Source organism: Schistocerca nitens, chromosome 4 (genome assembly GCF_023898315.1).
Source record: "Schistocerca nitens isolate TAMUIC-IGC-003100 chromosome 4, iqSchNite1.1, whole genome shotgun sequence".
In the NCBI taxonomy this organism is placed as follows: domain Eukaryota; kingdom Metazoa; phylum Arthropoda; class Insecta; order Orthoptera; family Acrididae; genus Schistocerca; species Schistocerca nitens.
Window position 1 is genome coordinate 406,277,830 of NC_064617.1, and position 11,952 is coordinate 406,289,781.

General features: G+C 38.6%; 1 non-coding gene across 1 annotated transcript; it reads left to right on the forward strand.

The window, feature by feature from the left end:
* Window positions 1–1,409: 1,409 nt before the first annotated feature.
* Trnaa-agc (transfer RNA alanine (anticodon AGC)) lies at window positions 1,410–1,482 on the forward strand. The gene has a single exon. It is a non-coding gene; the product is annotated as a tRNA-Ala (tRNA).
* The last annotated feature ends 10,470 nt before the right edge of the window (window positions 1,483–11,952 follow it).

Genomic DNA, 11,952 nt, shown 5'->3' on the forward strand with positions numbered 1-11,952 from the left:
CCTCACTGCGATCAACAAAAAATAAAGGCTTTGTGCCAAAAAGATGTCTTCGTCAGTCCTGGTACAGATCAGGTATTGGGGGGGGGGGGGGGGGGGAGGATTTTGCTCCTTGCCTAGTCTTGCATTCCTCCCATGGAGTGGTCAGGGAAGGGAACATGTTGGGATCATACTTAGTTGCATCATACAAGGCCTTTCCATGTAAAGAGGCTACTGGGGCTATACAACCACCATCAAAAGAAAGTTTAAGTTGCTTGATGTACAAACTATCTGCCATGGTGCCACCCACTTTGAATGCGGGCTCTCCCCACAGGTGCCACCCAGCCACAGCAACAGCTACCTGGCCAGTAAGCTGTTGCAGGGAGTCCCTGTGACCCAGTCATGATGACATTCAGGGGAGTATAGTGCCAGTTGTGAAACTGGGAATCAAGATTAAAATCGTGAACCAAGTACAGTCAGGTTCTCCACCAAAAGGACCATTGGACGGAAAGTCAGAGGAGGTAAGAGATAGCCAAAGTGTAGGTTTGCAGCACAGAAAAAGGTCAGCTCTTATTGTTATTGCATTATTTGTATTCAGTTTTGTCTTTATGTTATGTGTGAGGACTTCCTCTCTTTTCTTGTCTCCTGGGACTTGTTTTGTGATCTCCTCCTCAATAGTTTTGTTTATTTTCTGGCAGTTTGCTATTCTGTCATTTTGCTTCTCAAGGCAGATGGTTGAAAACTGTGTGATAGTGATGAGCTTCTCTTGGCTGATTTGGTTTGAATCCTGTGCTGTAAATATTATGTTGGTGTTGCTGAGCAAAGGTGTGTAAAATATGTTTCTTTCAGCTTTTTTGGTTTAATTTGGGAGATAACTGTTGTTTAATAAGATTAGGTAGTTTTTTCTTCTGTGTGGCTTTCATTTTCTGCACACTGAAGTCTATGTACTTTGTGACTTTTTGAGTGGTGGATTCATATTCTAGATGATGAAACAACTTTCCCAACAGTTCTTCTGCATTATATTGTACATTTGTTTTTACTCATAAAATTCCTCCAGTTCACCCCCCCCCCCCCCCCCCATAGTTTTCATGCATTTTCCATTGTTTCCTTCGATAATTTGGAATGACTTCTTTCAGATCAGTGACATAACAGAAATACCTAAAAATCCAACAAACAGAATACAAAAGTACAATCGTTATCGTAGATAAAGAAGAGACTTGAATGTCTCAGGGAAAAATGTAATTATAAGATCTAGAAGATCACTTATGGTACCAGACTTTCTCATTACATCCAGCACTGGGGTGCTATTCCAATGCCAGAGAGCCCTGGCAATAGTGACATTGTAAGGGAAAATAAGCAGAAGATGTGATTTGAAGTTTGTGTTGGGGAGGGCACTCAACTTGGGTAATTCATGCAGCAATGTTAACTATAGTGCTGTGATGGTGTAATGGTTAGCATTTCTGCCTAGCAAGTAAGAAGCCCCGGGTTTGAGTCCCGGCCACAGCACAAATTTTAATTCATTTCTTCTGCTTCAATCATTATTGTGAATACAAAAAGGCATTAAATAAATTCATCTTAAATAACATAAACTTTCTACTCACCATTCAAGAAGCAAGAAACACTGTAACTATGAGACCACAAGCACCTTGCCTTTGGTCGCAACCAAAGATACACAAGAACAGAATTCCAATAAGGCCTACAGTGAATTGTAGGAACAGTCCAACATTCAAACTTAGAAAAAGCTCATAAAAATTCTTAAAGGAATATACACATTTAATAGTAATAGAACACTTAGAAACACAACAGAATTTATGCAACATGTCAAAAACATAGAAATTCCTGACAGAGCCACATTTGCCTCACTTGACATACAAAATCTGTATTCCTCTGTACCAATAGATCTCACACTACAGATAATTAATGCCAACCTACAAAAACACAGAAAAATCCCTTCAACTTGCATTACTGAACTAACAGACATATTAGAATTCACATTCTTACCCAACTATTTCAAATTCAACAAGAAACTTTGCATACAAGTACATGACCTAACAGTGGGATCAGAACGTTTTGGACTGTTAGCTGAAATATTTATAAACAGCTAAGAAGACAATAATCTGGATTTCAACCACCACATGCTCGGAAGCACTATCTACTACTATAGATGTAGATGATACCATCATTCTAATCAGTGGCACAAAAGCTGATACAACTCTAAACTAAAGTCCGCCCGAACAGACCATGAAGGCCCAGTGGTACTGACTGTGTCATCCCAGCCCACAGGCATCACTGGATGCAGATATGGAGGGGCATGTAGTCAGCACACTGCCCTCCCAGCCATTTTGTCAGGTTATGAGACAAGAGCCGCTACTTCTGAATAAAGTAGCTCCTGAATATACCTCACAAGGGCTAATTGTAAGTGCGCCCCACTTGCCAACAGCACTCAGCAGACTGCATGGTCACCCAGCCAAGTGCTAGCACAGCCCGACAGCATGTAACTTCGGTGATCTGATGAGAACCATTGTTACCACTGCTGCAAGGCCATTGACACAAAAGATGATATCAATGAGTTAAATAAATTGTTCAGTAGATCCCATGAAAATATAAAGTTCACAGTTCAGTACCAAGTAGGTGACAACATAAACTTTCTAGACCTGAAATTAGAATAGTGAATACTGGACACTAATTTGAAATTTACTGGAAAGCAACCATGACACAAACTGCTACCCACAATTCCTCTTGTCACTCCAGAGCCCTTAAAATGGCAGCTTTCCAGCATATGACCAACAGATGTGCCCAATTACCATTCTCTGGAGATAAATGTAAAAAAGTAATTGAAATAATAAAATAAACAGCCATTGCAAATGACTGTAATAGCTCCATAGTTCATAATCTGAAACTCTCAATGGTGGCACAAAAAGCAAACAGAAAATAAAATCTTGCAAACAATACGATTTCTTCAAAGGTTTTATAATGATATTAACTTCATTTGGGTACTGAAATGAATCAATGGTAAAAAGGTGAAAATTTGTGCTGGACCAGGAATCAAACCTGAATTTCACACTTAATGTGTTTGCCTTAACTGCCTCAGACAACTGAGCATGCTTACCTTCCGACCAAAATTCGCAGCCTGTTATACATTACTAGTGTAGTGTCAGCTACCCATGAACCTATGAACCCCTTATTACCCGAAGCCCTTGATTCCTGTTAAGAGATCAGGTAAGGTGTGCAGTATTCCCACTGAAAAAGGGATGATTGGTTGTTGGAGAGAGAGAGAGGTTGGGGGGGGGGGGGGGAGGTGAGAAAGAGAGGGAGAGGAGGGGGGGGAGTGAGTTAACATTCAATTATATAAACAGTTTATCTGTCTGCATATTATTTTAAAGCATAATCAGTGTATTACCTCAACATTTACTTAGTTATAAAATGTAACAGATGTAAGCCTAGCAACCCACAGCTCTGGCACAACCAAATCTTTGCTCTACTTTTGTCACTCCTTTCATTCCCTATCTCTGAATCCCAACCTAAATGGTTATTTACGTATAAATTGACTACAGTTGGCAACACAATTAATATGCTTAATGTTTTTAACCTGTCCTCTGATCACAGAAATGAGTATAAAGTTTAATCTATATGATCAGGAAAGAATTTTGTTCCACTTGATATATTTAATGTAACATATCTGTTCATCTACTCAGCCAGAGATCTCCACAATACTTACTGCAAAATAATGGTTTTGTTTTTGCTATATGTTTTTTGTACTTTGAAATAGTGTCCCTGCTTTTCCTATATATGTTACTTGCACCTATCAGTTACTAGACACCATCTTTGTTTTTCAAAGTGTGGGAAGGAACCTGTGACTACTGGGGGGGGGTTTCTATTTTAGTTCTTGTAATTGCACGTTCACAGTCACCTCCACAGATCCATGTTCTGAAATAGTGTTTTGTTTCTCCACTAGGCAGTGCCATAGGTTGCCCCAAAGTCGCAACACAACATATGTCACATTAATACAAAGAAATCCGCCTGATGATGGTGAGTTAAACCTTTGAAACACATTGTGGAAACAAATTAAACAGTGACTAGTAATAGTAAACTTGTTGTTTCATGTGATATCAGTAACAGCCATGGTGTAGTCAAAACTAAAATGTTTGCATTTAAAGATATAGAAATTCTTGTTTACAGATACAAATTGGAATGTACAGTTATGTAATGTGAGAAATGGTAAGGTCAATTTTATTGATTATATAGAAATATTAATTAAAAATAAATTATGGCAGAGACATTAATTAGGAGTACTTACATAATACATTTTCCTTTATGAATTACAAAAGTGTATATTTGTAATTAGCCATTAATCTGTTACCATATTCTATGTACTAGCATCTAGTTAATATTAGTAGACAGTCAGTTTAGCAATATTATTGAATCTTTGACACCAAGGGAAGGTGCCAATCGGTTGAAGAGACCACTGCAGCTAAGTGGAATAGGAGAGTGCTGGGAGAATGGATGGTGCAAGGTAGGGATATAGTCACAGTGAGAGCCAGAAGTCTGGAAACCACACTCTGCTCTCATACATGGGTAACTCACATGATCATTCTCACACACTTTCATTGGCCAAGGGATGCAGGTAACATTCACAAGGCATCTCTTGTCAGCATTCTCCAACTATGAGAACTATGCTTGGCCCATGGCATCAGCCATTTCAGAGCACAAGCCATAGGAGTGGTCTTGTGACAAGCAACAGTTCTCAATGAGAAAGAAAGAAAAGTTTTCAGATTCAATATTTGTAATAAAATACTTCTGAGTCCCTTCAAACAGGTAGCCACCCACACCATCATTTCCCCTTACACAGGAGTGGAGTTATACGAAGTTTTCAACAGATCTTTAGATGGTTACAAATGGAGACAAACAAATTTTAACCAACTTTTAACTTTTATCATTGACTTGTTACACTTCATTATGAAGATGTGTCAACATTGCAGTCTGGTATAATTTTTGTGGTTTCCCAGCCTGATGAGTTTGAGAGCCCATCAGAACACCTGGGCCTAGATGACAGGCAGGGCTCCTAAACTTTGTGAGCACTGCTCTTGTTGCCTCAGCACTATGCACAGGCTGCACTGTAAAGTAATGTATTACTGTGATGAAGAAAATTACCAAAAAATTATAACATTTTAAATAATACTTTGTTCATAAATGATTCACTCCATTACTGCAGAACATGAAAATAGTTACTTTTTTCTCTTAAAAGCAATATGATTTCCATCATATCCTTACTAGACGACAGTTCACACTGCCACCAAGTCACACAAGAATTCAGTTTGTACATATGAAACAGTATTTATTACTAAAGACAATAAAGGTACTGACAAATATCTGCTTACTCTTAAATAAATATCAATAAACTTGGTTCCCTGACACACCCACGTGTGGTCTCTAAACACAAGCACATTTCTTCTAGCAAGTGGTGTTGGTATTGACAGATTTCTTCAATATGACATTACTTATCTCCATGGATAACCATCAGTGCTTCTACCAAGTTCAGTAAATCTAAAAATTACAGTATTTTTAAGTAACACAAAAATGTCACCGATGCAATCTCACTAACATAGATGGAATGAATCAGCCTAGTCCATCATAAACTGTGCAACCTGAACTATACAGAATTCAGGTAAATTGGAAGTTATTTTTAATTTTTATACTTATTTGCTGAGAATTCTTTTAGAAAATCTCTACACTGATGTTCAGCTAAATGCATACTCTTAAGTTTTTCTCTTGAATGGACACAAAATAACTTAACTCATTTGTGAGACACTTAATGTAACTTTCAATTAATGTTATGTATTGTATGATGTTTCAAAGGTTTAAGAAATGAAATCAATAAAACAATTTTTATCATTTTACATTAAAGTTATGAAAATGTCAACACGTAAAAAGAGCCAATGGAAACTTTTAGTTTCTCTTGAAACAAATATGCCATAGTTGTCAGAGGAAAACTTACAGTATTCCCTCTAGAGGACCTCATGACTGCCTATAGCTTTGAATGCAGAAAGACTGAAGCTAACTTATACAGAATTTTGCAATATTTAAGATTCAGCCGTAATACAACCTCTGACAATAAAGTTCGGTGAATAAAGTCAGAACGGTCGATCGGGCGAAACTGGTGACTCGCAACACTGCACCTGCATAGGGGACGGTGTTGAAAACCTACCCCCACTGTAGTTCAGTTGAGCATCATGTGTGTTCCATGTTAGACCTGTTGGACAAAGTGCTTGTTTAGTGCACTGGTCCTGAACTGAGAACAGGATAATGAATGAGCAAAGCATGAATTTAAAATTTTGTTTTAATCTTGACAAGAAACCAAACAAAATGCATGCAATGCTGGCACATGTTTATGGGGATCAAGCACTGTCCGTGTAGTGTGTGTACGAGTGGTTTGCCCATTTTCGAGGAGGCAGAGAAAGTGTTTATGACAATCCCCATAGTGGACAACCGGCGACTGCCACCAGTAACGAAATCATTGAGAAAGTGAGTGGTCAATTAACTGTGTGCATGATAGCAGATGAACTGCAGGTGAACCATGACTCCATGCAACAAATCCTTACCCAGGATTTAGGAAAGAGGAAAACGTGTTGTCTTGTGCCACATCACTTGAATGACAATCTGAAGTAGTCACATTTAGAGGCTTCACAGGATTTTGTCGAAACTGTGGATGCGACACCCAATTTATTGAACTTTATTGTCACTGAGGATGAAACTTGGTGTCTCCAGTATGATCCTGAAAAGAAACGGCAAAGCATGGAATGGCGTTCTCCAACATCACCTTGTTGGAGAAAGGTCAGAGTTGAAAAATCACGCATCAAAACAATGCTCATCACCTTTTTCGATAGTCAAGGCATTTTCCACAAGGAATTTCTACCTGAGGGAATATATTGCACTTCATCTGTTCTTGAGTAGCTTTTTAGGAAGTCATCCTGTTTTATTTTGTTCTGTTTATAGTATGTTTTAAAGTATTTTGTCCTTCATTATCAAGGGATCAGTACAATGTTGTTTTTGTGCATTGCATTATAGTTTTGTCTGGGTAATCTCACCTTCTGAAGGAAGGGGGAGGTAGTAATAAAGGTTTCTTTCTTTCAGGTCACATACTGAAATGTGTACAGATATAGACCAAAATGTAGTAATAGTTTCAGAGTAAAGAGATGGTTATGCTCTAATATCACTGGAAGACCTATAGAGATGTCAGAGGGGAAGTGTTACAATCTGCCCAAGTAGGATGATACAGCCTGATGTAGAAGCATGTGGGATCCAGTTATTCCTGGGAAAAACCAAAGCAAGTGAATGTCAAAGGGAGGCATTAACCCTTTGTGCACAGCCTTTGTGTTCCTAATACTAACTTCTGTTTGTCATTTGGTAGTAGGTGATGTTTGTCTGGAACTTGAAGTTCCACATCGTATTGATTCGCATACATGCATACTTATTCCTGGTGGTTTGGATTTTTCAGGTCGGTCATATATATATCAGAGGTGCATTGTAGGTTAACTCTTGTTGCAATCACATTTTCTATGAGTGGATGACTTCTGCATCATTCTGTGCACTACTTCAGTCTCAATTAACATACTGGAGGGAATTTTCCTTTGCATGGTCTTGAATATACTTTAAATTAGTATTTTTCTATGATTTAGTGTAGGATAACTCTTGATTCTGATATGTCATTCATGGACAGTAATCCAAATTTTGTCTGGTATAGTAGGTTAGATTTTATGCTATCAACTTGAATATTGTTTTGTCACACTGTATTATATACACAAAAATAACCCCTTACATTGTACAGTTCACCATACTTCTGAATTGGAAGTTACACTGTGATTAGATTAATTAAAAATTATATTTGTGCTGATACAAGTTTGAAATGCACTGAAGAAGGAGATGGAATAAAATGATGTGAAATGGAGTATAATAAAAACATAACACTTTATTCTGAAATACTGTTTACTCCACTTGGAAAACTCATAAAGGTAAGAAGCAAAGTAGTTGTGACATCTGATGGGTTACTCTGAGAAACAATTAATTTTGTTTAGTGATGCACATTCACACTTATCTCGGGACACTGATCTAGATGTGATCATTCCGACCACTAAATTTGGATGATGATACATTTTTTTGGTCCACTGAAATTTCTACTTTGAAATGAGTTTGATACAGCATCAAATGTCTGTCATTCTGGTTGAGGCAAGTTCTTGTCTGGAAAAATGAAAGTATGACCATAATTTTCTTGTGACTGCATATTTAATAAATAATTTATGTGATTCTATATCCATATCTTGACACCCAACTAAACAGAGACTTGTGAGAAACCAACTCACATTAACATTTTTTTTTTAGAGGTAAGACACCATTTCTTAGGTAGCAATATATGAACATTGAACATAGTGATAAGAAATCTCATAGAACATTCAGTGGAGTGCATCAAAAGAGCACAACAATGATATAACTGTGAAATTTTATACACTTGCATTTTTTCCTATTATAATGAAAAAAAAATCATATGTGCCTTGTAAAATTTCTTTATGGTAGTAGATATATCTCCCCCCCCCCCTCCTCCAGGAACCATGGACCTTGCCATTGGTGGGGAGGCGTGCGTGCCTCAGCGATACAGATAGCCATACGATAGGTGCAATCACAACGGGGGGGTATCTGTTGAGAGGCCAGACAAACATGTGGTTCCTGAAGAGGGGCAGCAGCCTTTTCAGTAGCTGCAGGGTAACAGTGTGGATATTGACTGATCTGAGCTTGTAACATTAACAAAAATGGCCTTACTGTGCTGGTACTGTGAATGGCTGAAAGCAAGGGGAAACTACAGCCATAATTTTTCCCGAGGACATGCAGCTTTACTATATGGTTAAATGATTGGGTAAAATATTCCAGAGGTAAAATAGTCCCCCATTCGGATCTGCAGGCAGGGACTACTCAGGAGGGCGTCATTACCGGGAGAAACAAAACTGGCATTCTACGGATCGGAGTGTGGAATGTCAGGTCACTTAATCAGGCAGGTAGGTTAGAAAATTTTAAAAGAGAAATGGATACATTAAAGTTATATACAGTGGTAATTAGTGAAGTTCGGTGGCAGGAGGAACAATACTTCTGGTCAGGTGACTACAGAGTTATAAATATAAAAAAAGATAGATATTCAGCGATCACAGGCCCTGCAGACCACATGCTGCTTCCACAAACTGCTTCCATTACTTCCTGTTTTGTGCCCAGTTCCAACAGATGTCTTCAGTTCACAGGGTTGCTAGGTCCTTCACCAGGTCGTCCATCCGGCACTGCCTTGGTTGTTCAATGGGGCGTTTGGTTTTTGGTTTCCCCGCTAGTGCCATCTTTGCCTGTCTTCCATCTGGCATATGGGCTACATGGCCGACCCATTGTATTCTTTTGCTCTTTATCTTCTGTAGGATAGTTGGTTGTCGCATCAGAAGATAGATTTCCTCGTTTCTCCTCCTCCTCCATTCTCTATTATCTAAAACTGGTCCCCATATCTTCCTCATTACTCTTCTTTCAAATATTAATAGTTTTTCCCTTTCTCGCTTAGTCATGCTCCATGTTTCTGAATCATACATTACTGCTGGGCATATCACTGTGTTGTGAATTTTCATCTTTGGGTTGACTGAGACCAATTTAGAGCCAAGCGTCTCTCTGAGGGTATGCATGCATTTCGTTCCCATTGCTATTCTTTCCTTGTTGTCCATTTTTATGTTGTTGTCCATGGTAAACCACGATCCCAAGTATTTGAACTGGCCTACTCTCTTGAACCTCTTGCTATCTATCTCAAGAAATTCTATCTGCTCTTGTCTTCTTCCTAAGTGCATGAACTCTGTTTTGTCTCAATTCACTTTGAGCTCTACCTTCTGTGCATAATTGTCCATTTGCTGGTACATTTCTTTCAATTCGTGCTTTGATTCACTTAATAGTACTATGTCATCTGTATATGCGAGACAATTGAAGTTACTGTCCATCTCTACTCCAGCCCACTCCTGTTGCCTACAGTCTTTTATTACTTTCTCTAACATGACATTGAACAGAACACAAGAGAGAGCATCCCCTTGTCTGAGGGCTGTCTTAATCTCGAATGTTTCTGATGTGGCTCCTCAGAAATGTACTGCTGCCTTTGACCCTTCCATACAAACTTGAACCATTCTCACTAGCTTCTTAGGGATTCTGAAGTCCCGCATTGCATTGTATTGTATAGGCTATTCCTGTGGGTGCTGTCATATGGGCGTTGAAAATCAACAAACGGGCTGCAGCTATATTTGTCGTACTCCCAATGTTTTTCAAACAATTGTCTTAGTGTGAAAATGTGATCTATTGTTGATTGGTTTGGTCGAAAGCCAACTTGGTACTCCTGTATGTTGTTCTCTATGAATGGTTGCAATTTTCTGAGGATAATGATGGACAGCACCTTATATGTTACATTCAACAAGCTGATTCCTCTGTAGTTACCGCATTCCATTTTGCTTCCCCTCTTGTATATTGGGCATATGATAACCAATTTCCATTCTTCTGGCAGTGTCTACTTCTCCCATATCAACTGGATCAGTTTATATATCTCTAAGTGTAAGCTCTCACCTCCCTCCTTGATTAATTCTGATGTTATTCCATCCTCCCCTGGGGCTTTGTTGTTTCTGAGCCCTTTGATTGCGATTTTCACATCTTCTTCACTAACTTCCCATTCTTCTTCATCTTTCCTTTCCTCCGTAGTGTTTGCAGGTAATATCTCATCTTGGTCTGGGCGATTCAACAGTTCTGAGAAATATTCTTTCCATCTTTCTAAAATTCTTTCCTTGTCATTTATCAAGTTGCCATTCTTATCTCTAATGAAAAAAGTTGGACTCTGAAATCCACGTTTCCAATTTTTCATGTATTGGAAGAATTGCCTTGAGTTCTTGTTTTGGCTCTCTGCCTCAACTTGTTCTAGCAAACTGGTTAGATATATTCTCTTTTCTGCTCTTGGGATTCGCTTTGTCTCTCTTCTGATGTTGATAAAATGTTCCCTTTTCTGCTCATTCTCCCTGTCAGCTAGCCACTTCTGTCTTATCTTCCTCCTCTTTTCTGTAGCCTTCTGGCATGTCTCATTGAACCATTTCCTCTTCTTTATTATCTTCTTTCTTCCCAATATAGCCTCCACTACACTTAGTACCATGGACGTTATTTCTTTCCACCTTTCCTCCACGTTCTCTCTTCGTTCAAGGGTCTCTAGGACCTCAAAACGGTTTTTGATTTCTATAGAATATTGTTCTTTAATCGCATTTTCTCATAGTTTCTCAACATTCAAAGCAGGTTCTAGTGTTGTCTTCTTCTTATGGGCATAGGTGAACATGAGTTTAAGCTTGTACACAATGAGGAAGTGGTCTGACACACAGTCAACTTCTCTATACGACCTGATGTCCATGACTCTATGGCTATAGTGCTGGTCCACTAAGATGTGATGTATCTGGTTGGTGGTTCTGCCATCTGGTGAACACCATGTTCTCTTATGTATTCTCTTGTGTTTGAAGTAAGTCGAACTTACTCTCAAGTTCTTTGAGATAGCTAAGTTGATCATCCTCAGAGATGCCTCGGATGTGGATGGATACAGGGTTATAAATACAAAATCAAATAGGTGTAATGCAGGAGTAGGTTTAATAATGAATAAAAAGATAAGAGTGCAGGTAAGCTACTACAAACAGCATAGTGAATGCATTATTATGGACAAGATAGACATGAATCCCATGCCTACCACAGTAGTACAAGTTTATATGCCAACTAGCTCTGCAGATGATGAAGATATTGATGAAATGCATGATGAGATAAAAGAAATTATTGAGATAGTGGAGGGAGACGAAAATTTAATAGTAATGGATGACTTGAATTCGATAGTAGGAAAAGGAAGAGAAGGAAACGTACTAGGTGAATATGGAATGGGGGTAAGGAATGAAAGAGGAAGCC